General features: G+C 35.8%; 1 protein-coding gene and 1 long non-coding RNA gene across 8 annotated transcripts in view; one reads left to right on the forward strand and one right to left on the reverse strand.

Annotated features, from left to right (window-relative positions):
• B3GALT1 (beta-1,3-galactosyltransferase 1) overlaps nt 1-24,032 on the reverse strand; it is a 172,888-nt gene that overhangs the window by 81,871 nt on the left and 66,985 nt on the right. For 4 of the 5 annotated variants that reach the window (XM_064718325.1, XM_064718328.1, XM_064718327.1 and 1 more), the window contains one exon: nt 11,487-11,629. The exons of the other annotated variant lie outside the window; for it this stretch is intronic. The gene's annotated coding sequence lies outside the window, so the exon portion shown is untranslated. The remainder of the gene's footprint in view (nt 1-11,486; nt 11,630-24,032) is intronic. 5 annotated transcript variants of the gene reach the window in all.
• Nucleotides 1-24,032, forward strand: part of LOC135450292 (uncharacterized) — a 108,667-nt gene that overhangs the window by 62,821 nt on the left and 21,814 nt on the right. The gene's annotated exons all lie outside the window — the stretch shown is intronic.

Below are 24,032 nucleotides of genomic sequence, written 5' to 3' on the forward strand. Positions count from 1 at the left end.
TTTTCTAAATCTTGCTTCCAAGAGGAAATAATCAGAGACCACCAGCTAATTTGATAGAATGTAATGCTATGCTTTTTAGTGTGGTAGCAATTCAAATCTATTCAGGCCTCCAAGGAAGTGGGATGCCAGGCAGAGCATGTAGGTAGAAGAATTCTAGAAGCTAATGTGTTATTCTGTTGAACTGTAGTGCAGCTTCCCCATCTGTCAGTTTTTTATAGGCTGAAAGAACTGAATAGAGCCAGCCTTAAATGACTAATTTCAAAGTGGTGATTCTGAGTAATACACATTTAACAGGTATTCTGTCTTTCTTGTTGGACTGCCAGACAGTAGCCCAAAGTTTACACATACTTTGCCTAGGATGCCTATTTCTGTAAGAAGTAGCTGAGGGGAGATCGCATCTGTAAGAAATCTTCCAGTGATGAAGTTCACTTCACTCTGAAATATTGCATAGTTGAAACTCAGAAGTGTAACTCCCTACAGAAGAACCATACAGCAAACTCGTTGTTTCTGGGTACTCATAAATTTCTGTGCAGTTCTCTTCCTGGTATTTGCAGCTTAGCGTTAGAGAAGATGAAGAACTTTGCTTTAAAAAAAAGGAAAAATATTTAAAAAGCAGCTATTTTATTCCAGCTAGCTAAAAAATTCCATTAAAATTTTGGGCCAGCTTGTGTCCTTGTGAATTCAACTGGAAGAACCCTCATCAAAGTCAAATCTCAATGAATTATAGACAAGGTTCTTGTGGCTTTGATTGTTTGCTTTTGTGGTGTTTTGTTTTGTTTGGGGGTTCTTTTGGTTTTATTTTTCTTCTTTGTTTATTTTTTGTTTTAATCTTGGAACACTAAATACTTAATACAAATTCTTTGTGATAAAAATGAGAGGAGGGAGAACTCAAGGTGCATTTCTTTCTATTGGAAGGAAAAAATATGGCAAAGTATCTCAGCAGTAGCTCTTTGGTGAAATGAGGGAGATAAAGTGAGAGTTGTTCTCGGAATTAAATTACTGCTAATTAAGCTCCCTATCTAGCATAAGGGAAAAAAAGCCTTTTATACTCCTGGGTTTTTATCTCTACTGATAGTCATACAAATCATAAGATAAAATCTGCTCTTGTAGAAACAATTTGTAACTGACATAGGCATATCAGGTAAACTTAACAAAGCTGACAAAAAATTTGGGCAAAAATTATTTCTTGAAAGTTCCACTAGTTCTGTATCTGAAAAAGCATCTGTAACTTCTTGTGTTTGGGATGGGTTGTTTTCTTTTGTTTGTATGATGACATAGCTGCAGTTAGCTGCAGAATTATAAAGGTTTTAAGTGGCCATTACTAGAGTCCAAAATTTGAAGTACTTCTTAGAGGTCATTCTCAATATTACTTTGGGAACCAGATATGAAAAGTGGGAATAATATGCCTTAAAAAGCTTATTAAAATATTTCCATTTTGCATGAATTAATCCCATTTTTTCTCAAAACATCATATTTGCTCAGAACTAAAAAGATCTGAAGCATTTCTGTATCTCCTGGAGCAACCTGTCAGGACCCCAGACAGTGATCCTATCAATGTGACTTCCATTCAGTGAAAATTCATAAAATCCAAAATGCTTCAGGAAAATACTTCTGGTTTATGGAAACAGATCTTGAAAAAATCTGCTTGCTGGAATATTTCCAAACAATTCTGTTTATCGTGGTTTCCAAGGTATCTGGGCATAATTTGCTTAATGCACATAGGTGTCAGCAATATTTATAGTAAAAATTGTGAAAGCACAATTGTTCTCTTCAGTGTGTGCATGTAAATAGGAGCTATTGAATCAAGTCTGGGGAATGATAACAATGTAGTCTTCAGCTTTCTAGATGAATGAATTCAAGTGGTACATTGCTAGCACTGACAGTGTTCCAAGACTGGTTAGTTGTCTCTCACCAAGACTGTCAGTTTCAGGCAAATGTAAGCAGAATTCAAATGAGTGATTGATGAATTATTGACTCATTTACAGTCGTAGGTGCAGCCCCTTGTAGGAGTGGATAAATAGTTTTTCCATGAGAGGAGAGGGCATACTTGCCAGTGTTTGCTGTGATCGTTCTGGTCATTGATACAATCAGTGAACATCAAGTCAAGTGCCACCTGCAATAAAAGTCAAGTCTACAACTCCCTCTCCCACGTGCCAAGGATGTAATTTGACCTGTTTAAATATGTGTGTGTTTTCAGTCCATGTTCTTCTAGGTTCAAGTCACAAAATCTAATTTCAGTCTTTAAGTGCACTAATTAATTAACACTTAGCAACTGATGTATGTTACAGTGCTGGAGAGGAAACTGCAGAGAGTGTAGAACAATTACCTCCTGTAGGATAGCTCAGAGAAGCTTTTGTCTGCTTATTGAACATAAGTTACAGAAAGTAAGAAGAAGGAATCTGAGAAGGCATATGTGTGAAACTCATGCACCTGATAATCACAGCAATTATGTTAATATAGCAGCTTTGATACAGACATCTGTTGAAAACTTAATATAATTGTGTGGTCTTTCCTGCTGTGAAATTACAGCAAATATTGATGAGCCTTCTATTGAAAATTGTAGCCAAACCCTTTTTGAAGTTGTTGGGGTTTTTTTTTATTTGTAAGGCAGAAGTAGGGGAGAGAGAATTTTTACACCAACAGTGTAGGCTAAGAGAATCTTGCTTCTTCTGAAGTTCAGGAATGACGCTACAAACTGTAAGCATAAACACAGCAGCAGTATATTGTTAAGTTTTTGGTTTCTTCTATTAGGTCAAAATATCCAGTGCTAAATTCATTATAATTCTTATGATTAGTAAAAAAGCAAAACTCCCCCAAAGTCTAAAAAATGCATAGGTTTTAGAGTAAGGGTTAAAGATAATCTTTATCTCTGACGCTGTAGTCTTCCAGAGCATGTGGGGGAATTCTTTCCCATTTCACTTCATAGTAATATAATTAGTTTTCTGGACAAAGCCACTAGAATATACCTCCTCTGAGAAGATGGAGAAGCTGATGGTTTAGTGAAAGCTTTTCTAGCAGATGTTTTGTCCAAGTTTATAAAACATACTCAGACAACTTCAATGTCACTTGAATAAAATAGTGTTTGTGTGGCCTATTCCTCTTTTCTGCTTCCAGCTTATGTTCTTGTTTGGCTTTGCTGTGCTCAATATTAACAGATGCTATTCATAGTAAAAAACAAAACAACAAACAATTCTTCAAAGAAGAAATGCATGTTTCAGCTTCTAAATTTTTTGCATACATGTTCTGATGAGTTTTATGCTATTGAATATATGCGTATTTGAATTGTCTTATGGGTCAAGGCATACTAAAACTGTTGGGCACTTGAGAAGGAGCAAGGCACGCAGAAACTGGGAATCTACACTCTGGAGTTTACTTTAAGGAAATATCTAGTTCCCTTTTGTGTTAATAAATAAAATACTATATATTAAAATAGTAATTGGATTACTGATATGCAGTATATGATGTTGCCAGAAGTTCTTAAGGAAGGCCCACCTGATAAATTCAGCATTGGAAATGGGACACATTTTATAGGACTCTCTTTGTTGATATTATCAAATCTGAGAATTATTGACCAGTGAAAATGATTTGTCTGAATAAGACATTAGAATTGTATCTACAGGCATTGCAATGCCTGAATTTGTGTTTTACAATAGAAAGATTAAAGTTTCATGAAATTGGATCAAAGAATAGAACTGAATTGCTTTTTTGAACTCCCTTGTCCTGTTCCATCAGATTACTGACACATGTGCCATGTACTTCGTTCTTCTTAGTCATGATGTTTTACGTCATAATTGAATATAATGCCTTCTTTTTTATCTTAAATTTCATTTTCCACATAGCGTTGGGAACTGAAAAAAAATTATAAGAAAAACAACTGGTCTAAAAAGCCACCTAATCTACAGTTAGCCAAAATTTACTTTGGGAATTGCAAAGCTGGTTAGTTTTTTATTTTAGTCCCAACTTATTCTGCACTTGGTTTCACCTGGTCTATAGAGTCTCTGCCAAAGTAGAACAAATGCTAATTAGAGCTGTGAAGTGCCAATATACAACAAATAACTAATAGTACTATCATGAAAACATATTTCTGAAAACATATTTCTGAAAACAAGAAAAAATATTTCTGAATAGATGGTCCAAAGGCCACAAGTCAAGTAAGTCAGAGATGTTTTACATATACCTCTATAATCAACGAAACTTTCATATTATGATTTTTCCAGTAAAACAAACAAGTACATAATTGGAGGTTCCCCTATCACCAACAGTAATTTTCTGCCTTTGTAAACCTGCACAAACTAATCAAATAGTAATAAGAAAGGTCTTGATTCTGTTCTCATTGACTCCATTCTGAGTTTAGCATTGACTTGGAAATGTTCACTGCTGGGTAGAGAGTTATTACATAAAATAGAATGTGTAATGGTTGGCAGTTTTGACTTGGAATTTTGCTAGAATTATCATAAGTAATTTTTACTGTTGACTCTTTCCTTAATTTAGTTTGCTAAAATAATTCAGTGCTTTGTGAGATAGATAGGTTCTCATCTTACCTTGTGTTACACTAGGATAACTTCCTTGTTTGGAAAAAAATTACAAGACTGAATTAGTTGAATGTTCTTTCTTTGGGAGGTATATTAGATAATTTTTCTAAGAGTAAAGTAGAAAAGTAAAATTATCAGTAGACTTTAGGAGCATGTTGAAATAAGAGAAAAAGCAGAAGAAACATTTATTTACAGTAGTCTCATACAGTTGGTATTCTCTGCATCAGAAAATTGATGTCAAGAAAATTCCTAGACCAAAGCACTCATGCAAGTGAAATCAGTAGGTGCCTTAACTTTATAAAGCTCTTTCTCCATTTGTCCCTTTTCCCACTTTGTTAAACTTTATTGAATGATCTCTGACTTAGATCCTGACCATATAGATGTCTGTGTTAGAAATGCACTGGCTTCCTGAGTGGCAGAATTTTTATTAGTATACTTACATTTTCAAGATTTATCTTATGAGCATGTTAAACCTCAGAGCCTGCTGCTTTCTCAGTTAAGAAACTTTAAAAATTGTTCTATTAAGTTTTATGTTGTCACATTAAAAAAAAAATATCCTTTCCAGTCTCTCACATTAAACTCTATGCACCGTTTTGTCGTGATCCAGACAACATTTTCTGTCAACTTTATTTTACATAGCTCTTTCTCTGTCATGGGCTTCTCTCTGCCAGTAATGATTATTTTCCCTTCTTGTTGAGGTGCTTTGTGGGGTTTTTTTGGCTTTTTCCCTCTTCAGACTGCAGGAAGTTTTGCATTGTTTTTTTTTTTTACTGGAGAAAAGGCCAAAGGTGAGGGTACTTCTCAAGTTTGGAGGTGATTCTCCAAAACCCTGTATCTTTCCCTTTACTGAAGGTTTCCCTCCTCTCTTCCTACCATTCTGGGGAATGCTCAGATGAGACAATGAGTGCCTGTATGTACAGCCCAGGCAGCTGTAGCAGGACACTCGCAGCTGGGGGGCCGTCCCAGGTGTCAGTCCAGCTGGTGCTTGGTACCAAGGAGCATGAGCTGCTTTTGCATCCCTTAAACATTGCTTCTTGCCCATCAAATACTGGGAAAAAACCAATGTAACTGTCATTAAAAACTGTCTTTACTGATAAAGACCAAAGCACTGTGTAGTTTTAAAGAAATGTTAACATGTAATTGAGTAATTTTAATGGGTATAGAATTTGTAAATCTCCAGATATGCATACATGTAATGAGAGTGATTACCATGCAACAATAAACCATCACTGCTATTATAAAACCATAAACTGTTATTCAATATACTATAAAATTCAAAATCTAATTGAATGTGCTAGTTTAGCATAATTCCCACAAGCCATCATTCTTTAATATTGTGAAATGAATGGGGGGGTCTGTGGAGCTATTAATTGTCACTGACAAGTAATAACCACTCAAATGAAACTCCAATTATCAGCAACCATTAATCACATTTACTGTCATTTGCAATGTCAAAAAAATAATATTCTAAACAGCTAAAAGGAATTTATATCTCTTACATTTTAGCTCACATTTTAGAAATCAGATGGTCTTTTGCTGGGATAATCAGGGAATTACAAAAGGGTATTTTCAGTCCTGCTCAGTCTTACATTTTCCAGTTAAAAAAACCCTCCCACTTTATTGCATTTTGATGGAGGCTTAGGTGCTGTGCAGGTTTATTTCTCTACAGTTACGTACGATTTATACTGTAATTGTTGCTAGCATGATGTTATTGCAGTCACTGGCTTTAAAAATAAGAAATTATAGAGATCATCTGAGCATGCAGTTCACCAGTCTGTTCCAGGAAAGCAATTAATGTTGCTTTTAGGATGCAGCTGGATCAGGTGTAATATTCTTGGAGATGAGGGTGTAAAGACGGGTGGCAGAGTCTTGCTCAGAAAACACTGTTCTATATTTTTCATCTTGTTAATTTTTCAGATTCTGTTTACTTCAAATAATTGTTTTCCTTTGAACCTACCCGGTATATCAAAAGCACAGAGGTACATCTCTGGGAATGAGGGCATAGGGAGCTGCTCAGTTCTCGTGAGAGGATTGGCCATTGGTGCAGTGTAGACATGGAAGTTAAAAGGCCTTGCTTGCAAAAAGGGGTCTGCTTACTGAAAATTTCCCCTAAAAATAGCAAATAACATTGCTGGACTGTTAAGGGCATATTGTAGCCCTTACTCTCAAATGATACTGAGGTATCTTCTAAACTACAGAAAATAATTCTGAGTGATCAGGATTTCAGTCTTTTACAGTTGTTTACCTTAAGAGTCTGTCAGCTTTTGCTGCCATAAAAAGACTTAGATTTAGAATGAGGAACATTGATGAAGCATTTTGGAAGCAAAATAAGGAAGAGGACTAAGGAAGAATTTGGAAGCACCAGCTGTGAATAACTTCATTTAGAAAAAGCACTGAAATCCTAAATATTTTCTCTACTATACTATTGTTCACTCATGGTTTCAACACTTAATAATCCAGTGAAGAGACAAGTACTCTAACACAAATTAGCAGAGTGGGTATAACATCTGTTCATAATGTACTGCAAATATCCAGCTGAGTATCTTTTTAGAAGAAACATTATAAGAGTTGACAACTGAACTATATATCAAAAGAAGGCAGGCCTAAAATATACACAAATTGTGTTTAGCTAGGTCTGAGGCACCTCTTAGGCACAGAGCAGTTGCTTATTTTTCAAGTTTTTGAATAGAGGTGTATTTATAAAATTGGATTTAGTGGTGCCTCTGGAAGTGAAAATCAGAATTGACTGTACTAGCAATTTTATTATTCCAGTTATTATTTATATAACCAGTTTATTATTTATATAACCATTTTCCCAAATTTTCGAATGCTGCATTTTCACTAAAAGCAATGTGTAATTGACAGGGGTTTTATAGTGATCAGTGGTCTTCAATAGGTTACATCTTTAAGATTCTGTCATCTCTGAAATCCTCTTAAAATACTACCACTCGTCAACCTTGCTTACTTAAAAACTGTGGTTGGATAAAAATACCTTATTTCTGATCTTCTTGCTGAATGTAATTGAATGTTCTTCCTGTGAAACACAGCGAATTCTTGGCCTACCAGCATTTCCTTAAACTAACTGAACACATTGAAAGTGAACACATGTAACATAATCAATATTTTACTATACTACTGTCATGATCAATTAATAAAAAAATTAAGTGCCTAAATGAATTGAACTAGCAGAAAAAACTTCATCATGAGAAAGCTATGGAACATGATTCTTATTTTGACTTCAAATCCCAAACTCTATCATTATAATTTTCTTGATGTTTTTCTGAGTTTTTCAATGTGAAACTTGAATAATTTGTAAGTTATGCAAAAAATTGTAGTAGAAATAATGGCCATGCTATGATAAGATTTTACTTTGAAGAATTCATACTGACATTCTATTTCCCACATTTAATTAAACATTCTGTCTTTCCAGAAGAAATTGCTAAGTATTTTTAAAATATATTTTCCATTTGCAATTTAGAACTGCTGCTCTGAAAATTTATCATAACTAATGCATTCATTTCTGGTTGTTGTCAAGGTGACAGAGTTTATCAGAATAGCAGAATCAAAGTATTTAAAATTTAGTTTTGAATTCCCAATGTAGTAGGGTAAGGTAAACACTAATTCTGTCAAACACTAGTTATCTTTCATTAGTATGGAATTAAATTCATTCTTAGAACAAAAAATATACAAATATTGCTCTGTCATCTAATAATAAACAGATTTCCTTTAAAGAAGATAATAGAAGAATGTTTGGTAATTTAGCAAGTCTATTTACAACACTGTGTCTTTAAACTTGAGCTGTCAGTTAAGTCATATTCAAGATTCCTGCTTGCTTTACAAGGAACACCCTTGAGTATAGTAGTGAGAACTGGCTTTTTCCCTCCCTTCCTTTCTTTATCTCTCACTGAATAATAACCTTCATTTAGTGACATCAGTAATTTCTGCCACCAGCCTTTTTTATGGCTGGAACAGAAGCATCAATGGCACACACACTGAAATAAATGTGTGAAAACTTCATCGATTTTGATAAGACACTGGAGAATGTGTCATGAGTTGGTGTTATCATTAGCTGAAAGATATAAATGGATGCAGTAATTTGCACAGCAATTACAGCTTGGCCTCTCCTACCATCACTGGGCAGCAAGTATTTACAGATGTTAACCAGTGCAGTGGCAAACCTTGAGATGGTAAACTGCACCCAGTGGGTTTTGGTAGAGAATACAAGCTAGCAAGGGCCATACAGCCATGATCCTCTATTTACTCTCCTGTGAGCTTCTGTTTTCTTCAAATGACATTGAGACACTTAAATGACTTATTAAAAAAAAATAAATCTTCCTAATAGCTGTAAAAACTAACATGAAAGCACACTGCATAACCCATAATAGGAAATATTTGGAATTAATAGAATCCATCTGCTTTAATCCTGCTAGAGTTCTGGCTAAATGGAGCAATCTACTTTTTGGCTGCTCAAATGGAACACTTGAATAGATGACAGATTTGAAGATGTCATCTGAAATACTGCACAATTATCATTAATAATTTGAAAATATTCTGTTCTTTTAACAGATCTTAAAATTTCTTATTCAATAGACTATGGCATTTAGAGCCAAACTACTCCTAAAACCAGCAGGCCTGTATGTTTCTGGTATTTGGTATCACAATATTTCTCTTTTAAAATTTCAGTGGTGACTGAATAACAGCTCCTAAAGAATCATCTAACCTGGGCTGGATTTTGTTTCAGTCAGATAATTCTGCTTGTGAATTCTGATATATTGTAAAGAGAAAGCCTTTTTAAATGGGGAGTTGTTGTTTGTTTTGAAACTTCTTAGGTCCTAGGGACAGCTCACTTAGCTGATATCAAATGGACATAATTAATTATTGGTTTACTTTAACTGTTTTCAGCAAATAGCCTCCCACTTTATTGTTTTAATAATTCATTTATTGGTTTTATTATAGCTGTGCCTATGGAATATCATTTAGAGATTACTGAATAAATGTTTTCTCCAGACTACCCCATGTAAAATTATGTTTGATGTAAAACCATATTTTGGGAATATGTGTAGCATTGCACATAGCATTTGTTGACTTTTAAGTCAAATCTGCTTTAACGTTGTCTCTAGACCTCTACATGTAGTGGCTGGCAATTTCTTCCAGTTAAAATATTCCTGACAGAGTTTGTTGCTTTTCAGTAGCTGGAAAGTAGTGTATTGCACTTTCAACTCATTATTTAGTTGCATCTGTTTCAGTTACAGATCTTATTGATATAATTAAGAACTATGCAATTTGCCCTTGTTTTTCTATATGCCTTGAGTGTGTTCTGTTCTTTCCCTTTTATTGCCCTCCCCAGGGTAATGCAAAATAATAACATAGCATATGGCAAATGGAATCAGCTGTAACACCATGCAGTGTCTTTTATCCTGTAGCTTTTACAGTGTGACATTCCCAAGTTTGTAACTGATGAATATTGCATGGCTTAGAGAAACTCCAGCTGAATGATGCTGCTTCTCCCATTGGAGGCATCCTTGCTGATACTCTGCAAGCATGCAGCAGCCATCAATCAGCAGCACACCTGGAAGTGGCAGCATGTCCCAACGTGTGGCAGTGCTACCAAACTGCACAAAGTCATCAGCAGCAGAGTATTGTGTTATCATGAGTTGTGCAGCACATAATTGATATGTTAACAGTAATAATGAATTTTGTATAGTTCGTGAGGCTTGGCTAAGGACTGTTGTATTTTTTAATGTCTTTAGAGCTCTTGGGAATTCAAGCATGTGTTTTTTTCAGTTTTAAACCCACGTTTGGAGTCAGTCTTCTGAAGCATGCTCTCTGGAAGCATTAGATGCTGTTTTATGAAAACTAAATATTAGCATAAATAAGGATTTTGTAGATGAGTTAAAGTACTTCTACAGGGCCAAAGTCTAAAGGAATTTCTGCTTTGTGGATATACTAAATGGGTATGATAAGCTGGTGGTGTTACTTAGGAATGCAAAACCCTGTAAGTAACTATTTCTTAATACTTCATGTGTGTTGCTATACCAGCATCTTAGGTTAGCTTTAGTTTTGTGAGTGGAAGGGAGAGGTATTGATTAAGTAGATAGATTTGTAATGTTTAGCTGTGGTTTTCTTTTCATCTTCTGTTTGTGGCAAAATTACAATATCCTGAAAGTAAGTATCACTAAAAAGTTTATAGAATGTTTCTGTCGTGAACGGTTCCACCAGGTAATGTGCAGTGCGCCCAGTATCCAGTTTGTTTTAGAGAATAGAGGTTATACAGTCTCCACCATATTTTTGCTACCATTGTGACACTATAAGTGGTGCAGCAACTTTTCTCTAAAGCAGGAGAGCAGATGAGGAAAGGATTAATTGTTCTTCCCTGTTTGTCCAGATTTGGTGTTTGGTAAAGATATTTCTACGCCTCTCTGGTCATGCTTAGGAAATCTAAGTGTGCTTGAGCTCTAAACAAACCTTGCACCTGTAACCTGTATAAGGGAGGGTGGGTGATAGCAGATGGTGCTTTTCTGCAGTGTGCTTGTAATGCCACAAGGGTTTGAGGACAGGCCCTTGTGAGGTTTGGGAACTTGGGGCTGTTGAGGGGGAACAGGAGCACACACAGCACAACTCCATTTTACTCCTCTGTCAAATCACTACTCAGTTGGCTTCCTGTAGCAACTAGTACAATGGTTTATTTAAAGGAAATAAAATGAAATACAGGAAATTGATTTTATTAAAAGAACTGTAGGATACAAGTATAACAATTATTTGCACTGAGAGTAATAGCAGTTTTGCTCAAAAAGGAGATTTGTTGTGTGAGTGGGGGTTAGTAGGGATTATGTATTGTGTGTTTATATGTCCTAGACACATATAGAAGAAATTCTCAGAAATACTAGGAAGGGCAGGATAAACTATTTGGCACGATTATTTGTGCACTTTACACTTTTATAGAGAATTCCTTACCTCATTTTTTAGAAACTGCTCCGTCTTTTCATCCTTAATTTTTCTTGCTTGCTTATCTGCATCATAACTACTGCTGCTGTTCTCCACTGTTTGCTTGTCTCCTCATCACATATGAAACCAGTGTGAACTCTATATTGAAAAACCTGCATTGACAAAAATGCATGAGTTACATTTGTGTAAATGACAGACTTCTTGTTTCATTACTTTTTTTCTGTCTTCCATGAAAACAGAGGTAGAACTATTAGAGACTTTGGGTCAAGTACTGAAGTAATAAGTTTACAGATATGAATACTGTCATAATTTTATGCTACTAGCCATCTAATTCCATGCACAAAACCTATTTATATACATTTTTTTTCACAAAATGTGTCAACACAAACATGTAGAAATAATGTGTGTCTTAAACCAGAAAATGCATGTTTATGAGAAACAGAGTATACAAGTGTTTGTCAAGTTGTCCTCTGGAAGCCCAAACAACACCTTTAGAGTGACCACTGATGCTTAGAGGTGTCACAGATTAGTTTACTCGCAGCACTGACCTGATTTCTTTTAGGCCTGGTCTTGAAGTTTACAAGGTGCCTATGTGAGACACCTCTGCAAAGTTCAGTGATTTTCACAGAATTCTGATGTCTTTAAATTGCAAATGGTGATTTTGTGAACTGTGGTTCTAAGGTTCATTTTCTGGTTTCTGGTTTATAATTCTTTGATGTTTTTTGGTGGTGTGTTTTGATTAGTTTTGTTCTTTGGGGGGGTTTGGGGTTTGTTTGGTTTGTTTCTTTTTGTTGTGATTTTTTTTTTCACCCAGAACTTATATCTTGGCTTTTTCCAGTTCCAAACAATACCCTCTCCATCTCTTTTGCATCTTTTCCCCACCTTTGCTTTGAATGATCATGCCTTTAAGTGAGAATTTGTAAATTAAAATTGTACTGTCCTGTGTTATGACCTTAACTATTACCAACATTCTTATTTCTAAACCTCTGACTTCCTTAAGTAAGTCCAAGGTAAACACTTCTTTGTGGAATCTGATGAAGACTGTTTGAAACAACACATTTTTGTCATACAACCAGATACGAAAAATAATTAAAATTTGGAATGTATGATAGTGCCAAGGAATTTCAGTTGTATTAAACAGTTGACTATTGGGATACTATTTCTAGAATTAAAAACACATTTTGAAATATTTTTTATGTTCATAATATTTTTTATGTTTATGGGGAATTTATTTGCTTGAGAAGGATAGCAACTATCTTTTTTGATCCTTTTCCAGTAGTATTTGTGCCAAAATGAAGACAAAAAGCATAGAAGTACTTTACTTTAATTGGTGTTCTTTAAATGGTTCTGCCTTTAATGCAGGGAGTCCATGAGTGTCCAGTCTCAAGGACTGCACAAACCTCTGCAGAAGTGTGCCTCACAACTGAGCCTGGACTGGCAGCTTTCTGTGGCTCAGACACCCAAATATTGTACAGTGGACAGAGTAGAAGATGTAATTAGCTTAAAAAGAGTAGAGTTAGGATTCGTGTTTCCTTTTGTCTGATTACCAAAAAGCTTTACTTATAATAAACAGAGGCATCAAACCTCACTTATGACAAGTAAAAGTTGCCTTGAGCATCATTTATCAGGGAGTTCTGCCACGAGGCTCATCCTCATACACTTTAACATGTAAGATGTGTTGCCTTAGAGCATGCCACATTTCATTAAGTATCCAGCTTTTCAGAGGGATGATATTAAATGAAAAACATTCTTATTTGCCTGGAAATTTATGCTGTACACCAAATACCATTTTATCTGCGATTTCTTAGCAGGAACCATCTGTCAAGTCCCCACCCCCTCAGTGCTGAGAAAGGCAGAGACTGAAGGTGAGAAGTATATTTACTTCTGACAACAAAAGCAGCAGCTGCTGTTACTTTTAGCTGCAAGGCAAACCTGCTGGAAAAGGTGACTCTCTGTTGTGGTTCCAGTACACTGGGACCAAATCTGTCTGTTGATGTCAGCAAACCTCCAAAACTTGGAAGATCATTGTTTTATAGATTGTGTCAGAAGGCCATGTACAAACACAGCTCATCTGGGAGGTAGAACCAAGAAGAAACCTTGGGCTAGAAAAGTATCAGGACAAAATCAAGAATCTCCCCCTTCTCCTGCCTTCCTTTTGGTAGAATATTATATTGCAAAAGACATTATTTTTCTCTAATGACAACAGATTCTGAAATTAAGCACAGCAGGTAGAAACACCCAGCACAGAATTAAAAAAAAAAAAATTGCATATTCATATGCTGAAATCTTTTCCAGTGCTGCCAGCTAACTATTCCAAGTGGAAAAGGTACAAGCTCTGCTGTTCATTCTGCCAATTTCCTTTCTTAAAACTCTGGCACTGTGCTTTGAGGGCTGGGTACTCTAATCTCTGTTATTTTTACCATCATCCATCAGGCTAAGAAAGATATTTACAGAGACAAATAATTTTTTAATAGGATTACAGAAAATAGGTATATTTTTAAATTTATGGGAAAGGGAAAAGAGATATTTCTTCCATAAAATCCCTTAATTCCTGTTACTTTCTTTCACAGTGTACAAGGGGAGCACTGTGCTAGGATGCAAACGTACCTACAGTGTATTCCAAGACTAAAATATAAACATTGGTGGGAAAGGGCACTTCATGCAAATGGCTTTCCTGAGAGATGGCTCTCTCTCCCTGATGGTTCTAGTAAGACAGAATAATTTGGGAAAAGAAGTGGAGTGCCCTGCCCTTTAGCTCTTTGCTCTTTTCTTGTATATTCCCCTTGCAAATATGATTATGACAAAATAAAAGGTTCATTTAGATGGGAGCTTCTTCCAAAGTATTTTCAATGTATCACCATAGAAAATGTAGAGATAAAGCAGAGCTATAAATGGCAACACTTCTGTGAAGGGGAAACAGGTCAACATGCCTTACTCTGTATTGCACTCGTTTTCCTTTTACAGCCCACCTGTCAGTCCTGTTATCATTGTCTAGAAAAGAATTTACAGTAAGTCTTTGCTTCAATCAGTTTCCATGGTAACCTGGTTCTGTTTTAAAACCTTTACATAAAGATGGCTTGGTTAAAATGATAATGAGCTCCAGTGTTCATCCATACCTGAACTGCCTTTCCCATTGCTCACAAATAATCAGCTAAGGGTGTCACTCCATCTGCTCTAGTTCCTTTGGTATCTACACAGTGATTCAGTAACCAAGTCAGATCAGCTCACCCTCTGGAAATCTCAGTTTTCTGAGTTGTAGGGGTTGAGGCTACAGGCTAGTGTTTGTACATGACGTGCTGTGAAGCAGAGGAAACCATGTTGGGGTCTGGAGTCTGGAGTTCACTGGGGAAGGATCCCTGTGCGTGTTCAGTACCTACGCTGGGGCTGAAAGCTCCAAGGACCATGGTGTCTTAACATTTGAACCAGAACAGGCAGACTGTCTCCTTTGCAGAAAACAGTGATCTCAAAAGCATGAACAATCCCTTCAGACCAGATCAAGGGAAGGAAAAGTTCAGGGGAAAAAAACAAATGAAAGTTTAATTGATTCTAAGAGTATTGTGATAATACCCCATCGTTATGGATATGTATGTTTTACTCAGCCCTTTGTTATCCCTTATCCTAGTTTCAAGCTTATCTCTTGCACTCATAATTTCTGATTCTCTGGCCCAGTTGGACTTTGACAGTATTGGTTTTCTTTCTGATTACTTCATACCAATTCTCATCTGGGAGAAAAATCAGCATTTTTTAAATGTAACTTAATAACACAAGTTTAAATTAGAGGAAACAAAGAACTTTTAATGTGTATCTGATAAAGCTCTTCAGCAATTACTCTGAAAACTTGCTGCATTTCATAGAAGGTGACACCTTCCAAGTACTGTCAGAAATTACTAAGACTCTGTACTAGATCTGCTCTTGTTGTATTGGGTAGCTTAATATTTATATAAGAAGTTTTTTGTTCCATTAGAGGCACTGATAGACTTTATTAAATAAGTTTTACACATCTGTATCTTCCAGACAGGCATTTAAAAAGATGTTGAATGTAGGTACACACCAGTTAACTTGTGATTGAGTTTTTCCAAAGACACAGTAAAGATCTTGTGTTTCACCATGGGACAACACATTATTTTTCTGTGGTAAGTGGTTGTCCAGCTGGTCTGTATTAAGCATCTTAAATAACAGAGTCAACTTGGTCATCTACTGATTCCTTTGGGTAATGTAATCTCCCTGTAATCTAGTTGCCCTTTAAAAGGAGTCAGTATCCTTGTCCCAAGCCAAATAATTTGTGTGTACTAGAAGTTTGATTTAGACCTACATAATTCCCCCCAAAAACACTGAAAAAAAAAGCTTTCAAATGTATTTTTTCCAGCTCTTATTTTTAACTAACAGTTTCATTTACTCCTGATGTCCTAGCACTGTCTTGTAGTCATTAATTTCTAAGGGAAGGGCACTGTCAAATCAGGGTATCATAAATCCACTGAATTCCTTTCATCAGTCATGGCAGTAACGTCTTCACAGTACTCCTGTGTCAGTAAAGCATGACCTTCTCTGACTGATCTGTGCAGACCATGCTTAATTGAACTGTGCTTTTCCAGCGAGCATTTTAACTTCCACACAATGATTTTTTCAACAGCTGACATCCAAACAACTGGTTTCTGTTTGCTGGGTGAAAGAACAAATAACGTCTGATGCTTTGTCACTTGAAAAAAAAAGTAGTTCCTATTTTTAGTACTTTTAATATCTTTTATCTCAACTGAACAATTAAATCTGCTTAAAATGTCCATGTTTTTTAATTCCTTTTATAATCCTTTGTATAAAAGAAGAGGGCTGATTATGTGCCTCTTCACATTTGTAGCATTATGGATTCCATCCTGATGAAAAATCAGTGCTCCAGAAATACTGTACCTTGATATGAGAACTGAGCAAACCAGCTGTCTGCCTGAGATGGGGCATTCCTTGTTATACAATGGCTTTATTGCAGTTCTTACTTCATTTAACTAATCTGCTCATTACAGTGTAATGCAAAAGGCTATACTTCTTTTTGCCCTAGAAACTTTTTCAAATGTACAGCAGATCAATTGCTAACTGCAAAACCATCTTAGTTATATTGTTTGGCGTTTCAGCCTCTGATTAAAAATTACTGTTAAACTTAGAGTGTCTTATTCCTTAATTTTTAGCTCATGATGCTGACTTACTTTTTAGAAAAGACTCTTCTTGATTAATTTTTATTTTTTAATGTATTTCATCATCCTATATTAATTATTACCAAGTATTTGAGACTACCAGTATCTATTGCTAATTTGCCTGCTAGTAGCAGTCTAAATAGTTAATCTCTGTGCTTTAAGTAATTGTATGATTTTCCCCCCTTTTTTCCCTACCCTCATGTGCTGCTCTATACAGCTGGGTTTTTTTATTGTGTATACAATTAATAAGATTTTGATACCTATTTTCCCCTTCAGTGCTTTCTAAAGACACATATTTTGAAATCTAGTGCACTGTGATTAAAGTAGAACAAACCTGTTTGGATAAAATAATTACAGCTCAAATATTCATGCATCCATGAAACATCATGTTACAAATCTCAGACAGCTCTGCTGCTGAAGGCTGAATGGGCTATGTATAAACAAGAATGTAAAATGAGGATTAGTAGGGTAAGAAGCGAACTGCATTTGCAGTTGCTGCTGGTGTATACTTTTGAGCTGGATGAACTTTGCAATGGCAATGTGAGCCTAATTCTCTCTCTTTCCTGCTTCCTTTGGTCCTCTTACATCCTACGTGATGCGTCATCCAAACTTCCACATGGTGTCCTAAACTTTCAAGATACCTCTGTCTCTGATTTCATTTTTCTTATGCCAAGTATCTCCTCTCCCTGGCTATGTGTGAGAAATCATGTTTTGAAGTGTGTTACACAGGAAGAGATTAGCAGAGGAATGATGTCGTGAGTGTTACCAGAGAGGAACTGGAGGTGCAGAGAGAGTTTGGAGAGTGTGAAGACAGGAAAAGCAGTGCTTTGTTTCTCCTCTCTGCTTGCTCCTTCTGTCAGTAGCACAGCCAAGACAGGAGTTTGAAAGCAAGTTTATCCGGATCACAAAGTTGTTTTCTGCCGAATTATCCAAGTAGAAGGACCCATGGAACTGAATCAGACACTTTCCCTTTGGCATGTGTGGTTTGTTTGAGTCAGAACTGCAGCACATGAATAATCTCACACTCTTTGCTTCTGCTCTTCTCTTGCCTCCAGTCCCCTTCCTGGCAGAGCCACTGGCCTAAATGCTACTGATCTTTATTGTTGTGAGTCGTGAACGATAATTATTTTATAATGGTGCAGGATAGACAGAGCAAATAGTTGCAATGGACAGAAGAGTTAAAAGCTCAGACCAAACCTTCAGACATAGTTCAGAGACCACCAAACCCTGTTCTGGGGTCTTTGGAAGACCAAAAAATATTTCCAAGAAATTTAATTTAATTTAACTTAATTAAGAGGTTCTTGTCACTAGAAGCTCTTTGTGATGACTATTGACACGTGAAACTATCTAATCAATTATTTGTCTTTTAACAGAACTATTTTAAAAAACACACCCCTTCATGTCACAGTAAAATTTTAAAAGTTCCACCTTATTTAGAAGATAACTGGTAATCACAAACATAATGTTTTCATGTCCCCAATAGCACTGAAAAATTAGATATGTATAGTTTCAAACTGAGTTTGCTGTTTCAAGGTGGCAAAGACATGGTTAACCATTATGTCTGGAATATAACAGAGTTAGCCTAATGAGTAGGACTCAGGGGAATTCAGATTCCCTCCATGGCTTCTAGGCTTTTCTCCCTCTTCTATAAAATGGAACCCATGAGTTCCAAAATTTGTGCAAGGATAATACATTCCAGACTCTGTGATTCCCAGCTTTTATGAGGAAGAATGAGAGTGCTGCAGTGTATTTAAGTACCTAAACAGTCAATAATACGTAGTTTCCGGTCATGGTTTGTCTTGATTTCCTTCATGATTGGAATTTCCAACGTGAAGATTTTCAATGACATTATATAAATAAATCAAGTGCAATGTATCATTCTTCCAAAATTTATATCAGATCCCAGATGGTTTCATTTCCAGAAAGAAATGCATGCTTCCCCTATTACTTTTAGAAGTATTAGTTTTCCTCTATGCACTGAGAATCTGGGGTTTGTGGGGTTATTTATAAAATCCAAATTAGCTTGATTTTTCTCTTCCTTTCCTTCTTTAAAAAGTGTAATTTGAAGGAAGCACAAAATCAGATCGAAGAAGTAATTCTGGGCTCTTGAGATTATATGGCAATTATGTTTCCTTTTACAAAGGGAAAATAATTAATCTTTTCTAAATTACAGATGTGAAAAGAGTCAACTATGGAGGTATATGTCTTAAACTGCAACAAAAAACCCAGGATCAATCAACATTGTCTGCCTGGGTCTTGCATTGTTCTAGAAAATGGGGCAAATACCAATCCAATATACAAAACTATAATGAATTCCAAGGTTACACATGCCATAGCTGTGTGTCTGATTCACCATCTTTGAAGTCCAAAGTGCCTAATGGATGACTGAGCTTTTAAACTGGAAATGGAGCTCAAAGGAAAATGGGTTTGGTAATTTTTGCTAAGATGTCAGTTTAGTCGATCAGAGAATAGCCTAAAAAAATAGGATTAGGATGAAAGATTTTTGCAAATCTGTCAATGTGCAAGCTTCTCTAGTCATCTGTATTTCCCCCCATCATCTTCAAAAACAAAAGTATAAAATCAAGACTTACTTAAGATAGTGTAGCCTGAAACATTTAAAGAAACTCAGCTTTAAAAGAAAGGAAAAAATCCAATATAAATTCATGTAAAAAAATTAGGGTAAGACTCTCCAGAAAAGCAGAATTCAAAACATGTGCTGAGGAGCTGAATGCTGATCTGAGTCTAGTAAAAACATAAGAAAAAAAAATATATATGGCAAATAATGTCATTTGTATAGTGCTTTGTGCCATTCAGGAGTTTTCCTGTCAGGATTATTTCTGTTACTTTTCCTCTTTCCTTTTAAAAGAACTATAAATCTCTAACACTGCCTTTAATACATACAAAATTACCTATCTAACATCTTTTTTATACTGTTAAAATGCCCAGTCCTTTATGGTTCATATTCAGAACTTTCAATAGCTAAGTAAATTGTTTATGCATGACTTGCATTAGGAGGACACTGTAGTTAGTACTTAGCAGATCAAAAGCCCTCTGAATCCCCACTCAAACTTAATTATTTTGATGGAGGAACTTAATAGGCAAGCTTTTTATTTCTAGCAATTTTCTTTTAATAGTAGTATAATAGTGGGACTTGTTGAATTGCGATTCAGGTGGGTTTTTTGGTCATTTTTTGTTTGATTTTGAGAAACAGAAGCTACAAGACAATTTTTTTGACTCAAGAGGCTTAGTCACTCATGAGAATTTGTTACCTTTGCTACTGTAAAATTTATAAATCCAGTCATTATCAAAGCCATGAAAATTGAGTAAAATCAACCATGCTAGACTTACAAATACCTAAAACAATTTTTTAATGCATCATCTCTTTTTAACTTCAAAATTATGGCTGTAATGTTCTCAGCAATGCAAAATTTAGATTTTTAAATTTGGGGAGTGGGAGTTGAGAGAGAAAAATGGCGCATCCTACAAATGTAATGCAAGAGCTCAGTATTTTTAAGGTCACTTCTCCTTGTTATGAATATCCCTGATGGCTGCCTAAAATCAATTAGGTTTAATATATTCTCACTAAATTTCTGCTCCTCAGTATTATAGTAATACACTTTATTAACAGCATGAGAAATTCTACAATCTAGAATTGAAAACAAATATAATAAAAAAAAAATGCTGCTTTTCTATACATAAGGTCATGGTTTGAATTATGGGGTTTTTCCTCTTAGGTTTGCTTTTCATTTCTATTGATATTATATTGGGAAATCATCTTTTAGCTATTTTTTCTGTGTGTGCATCAGATGCCCAGGTGGCATAAGTTAGCTACATTAACTTCACTGATGGAATACAGATTTGTATCACCATGGAATGGAGAGCACAGACATGTAACATAGCATGCCATAAAACCTTTCTCATCTAGCAGAGATTATCTAGCTGCATGAGAATTTCCCAGTACTTAGTATCTTGGACTAAGGACTAAAAATCTTGGTGGGAGCTTTGCCACTACCTTCTCTGGAGCTAATGGGAAATACTCACATAACTCAGTTTTAAGCTACTAGCTCAGATCAGATGATTACACAGAAATTTAGCAAAGGTAAAGTTGATTTTATATGGTCCAAATGCCTATTTAACAAAAAAGAAAGAACTATATTCTGTTAATCTCTTTTTTGAAATTCAAATTATGTTGATACCTTAGGGAAACGTCTGACTAGAGGCTAACAGGGTTTGCATGAGCTCTAGATGATTAACCTACTTTATATTGCTCTCACCACCCTGCATTGGTTAATCATTATCTTCAGCAGTGTCTTCAACAATTAGATAAAACATCATTTATTTCTTTTCTATATTTAGAAAACCTTAAGCTAATCTTCTTTTTCCTTTATTTTCCATCATGCTTGGCATATGATGGAACATGTATAGTAGAATTAATGTAAGACAAAACCCCCAGTCTCTATCCTTGACTAGATTCAGATGAGTTAATTCTTTACTGTCCCTCCAGGCCCAGTATCCATTACTGTTGAATCAGATCCTATGAGTTTCTAACTGGCAATGAACAAATTTTAAAATTCAGTCAGGCATTTTCTCACTCAGAATCTGGCTTATCAGCTGTTTTGTTTTTCCTGAAGCATTAGGCAACTGATTGGGAAGTCTGGTAAAAAGAAGCCAGTCTGTTGTTACGGTAGTTTTGTGATACAGTTCTGGGTGTGTGTGGTGATTAGATGGTGTATTTCCACTCAGAAAACAATTACACTGAGGTAGGAGGACTATTGGGTTGCCAGTTATTATAGACAGGCTTTCTAGTGGTGACTATATCATGGAGGTGAAAAAGAGTTTTTCAGGGTCATGTCCAGACCTACCAGCTCTAACCCTGCAGCCACAACACAACAAGAAATACGTAATCTGTCTATTCTTCCATTCCTCTCTTCAGGGATACAAATATTGGTCTTCAGGATTTCAAGATGGTGTTTCAGAATGTTGTCAGTTACTGGTGTTACAGTGATTTTTAAAAATTGCATGAGATTTGCAATGGTCAGTTCTGCTCTGAATTTGCAATTCACAGAGGAATCTGACAAACAGTTTTGTTGGATTGGTAGAAAATTTTCTTTCTGTATCCTCACATTCTCCTATGAATTTTTTAGTATTTTTGTAAAGAAAATACATTAGCTGGTTCTTACAACACTCTGCATGCTTGAACCATAATGTCACATCACATGCAATATTTTTAACTTTTCTTAAGATGCTAAATTAACAAGAATTTAGAAGTATATTCTTTAACACATTTGCAAAAAGGCCATATGTAAGAAAGGAAGATACAGCTGTGCTTATCAGTGCACCTCATCATGCTTTTATAAATTTTTTTCTGGTAGAAAACTATGTCAGCTTATTATTAAGTAGAAATACATTTAGACATTACTGAAGAAATCTTTTGGAGGAAAATAAATGTAAGCAGTTCATAAAATCATTATATATATAAACCACACATTTGCAAAGAAATTTTATCTTTTCCCACAAGGAATGCCATCATAATACCAGAACATCTCTTTCTTTTGAGAGAAGGTACTTATCTATGCCCAGTATTGGGTCAGAGTCAGCCTTTATGGCCTCAAATTAAGGAACCAATTATGATGAAGAAAATGCAATAGCTAGGAAAAAAACTAGGTTTCAACATATGTACATTTCTAGATTGTATAGCGGATCTGATTTGCATTAAACTATGTGCTGAATTCCACAAGAATATCTAATTCTTGTAATTTGTGAGACTATAATCCCCAGGAAAAGTCAGTCTTTTTTCTTTTTATTTTTCCTGTGCACCACCAAACAGAAATATGTCTCACTAAAGATAGTTATTAAACTTTTACACTTATTGAAAACACACAAATCCTTGAAAACTTTTATGTGGCACTGGAAAAGTGCAAAAGACACCATGTGACATCAGCACGCCCTATAGAAAAATAGGAGGAGTGCTAGCTGGTGAAAGTGCTCAAGTGACTGAGAAAGAGACTCGTACCACATGCTGCAGAAGGATGCAAATGAAAATCCAGAGTCTGTCTGATTCTCTGTTAACAACTTCTTCCCCTAACTCTGAAGATTGATTAACCTGAGCATGCAGCCATGCTGCTCTCCTTGCAGACCTCAGGTGCCCCTCAGAGCATCACTGCCCTGGGCTCAGCTGCTGTCCCCTGCAGCAGTGTGTGACTGAGCCGTGCTCAGGGGCCTGTCACACCTACCTGAGCTGGGAAACTTCTGCTCTATTGGATACACTGCCTCTAGATGGCCAGTGCTAGAAGTACAAACGTCAGCTGAGTAACTAGGACATCTTTGTGATGGTAGAATGCCTAATTTGGAGACCTTTTATTTATGAGAATCCCATCACAGTTAAGAAAAGAACTACATATTGTGAGCATTTATTAAAAAAAAAAAGAATCCAACATGCAAAATTGATGCATAATATTCTTTTTAAATACAGCTTCTTCAAAGAATTCTGTGCCACATTTTTAACATTTCCCAAGACCATATGTTTCAGAGCTAGGTATTTAAGTATCTCTTTCCCAGAACAGTACTAATAGAAGATTTCATTAACAACATTTAGGAGTTTAAATTATTGCCACAGAAACGGATATATTATAGTGCAAAAAGAAAAAGAGAATAGTTCCCCCCCCCCGTATATTCTCAGTGGATATTATGTGATTTATAGGGAGAATTATCACATAAATAAACTATGTTTTTCTTTTTGAAAAGATACAAAGCTAGATTTATATCCAAATTAGGAAAGTGTTATCAAAATAAAATAACTTTTCACCAGCAAAAATCCTACATGAATACTAAGCACATTCTGTATATTCTGTGTGCAAGGAGTTTGTATTTGAAAAGTTCAAAGCTATGGGGTTTTAGAAAGAAACTGTGAGGAGCTGCTGTAAATTCTTGAACATAAAAGGTTTTCTAATGTGCCATAATAAATACCTTATGATCCTGTGAAATTTTTTTTACTATTTCTATGCAGACTATGTACTGAGATAAATTTCCTCATCCATCCATCCATCCATCCATCCATCCATCCATCCATCCATCCATCCATCCATCCATCCATCCATCCATCTTCATTTTTCTTTGATTAGATTGCCTGCTAGGTCTCATTCATTTAGTACAGACTCGAGTCCTCTGCTTCCCACCCAGTTCCATGTTCCTTGTTGGTAGCATGTCATGTACTTGCTGGGCAGATCCTCTCCTGATCCTGGACCATGCATGCTGGAGGTAGTGGATCTGCATGGGACAGGTAGTTTTGCCTGCAGTTTATTGTCCTGGAATAGAACAGAGGCACCAGCACTGAAATTTTTGCTGGCTGTTTGTGCCAGTACCCTTTCAACCACGA

This window comes from Zonotrichia leucophrys, chromosome 7 (genome assembly GCF_028769735.1).
Source record: "Zonotrichia leucophrys gambelii isolate GWCS_2022_RI chromosome 7, RI_Zleu_2.0, whole genome shotgun sequence".
NCBI classification, from domain to species: Eukaryota; Metazoa; Chordata; class Aves; order Passeriformes; family Passerellidae; genus Zonotrichia; species Zonotrichia leucophrys.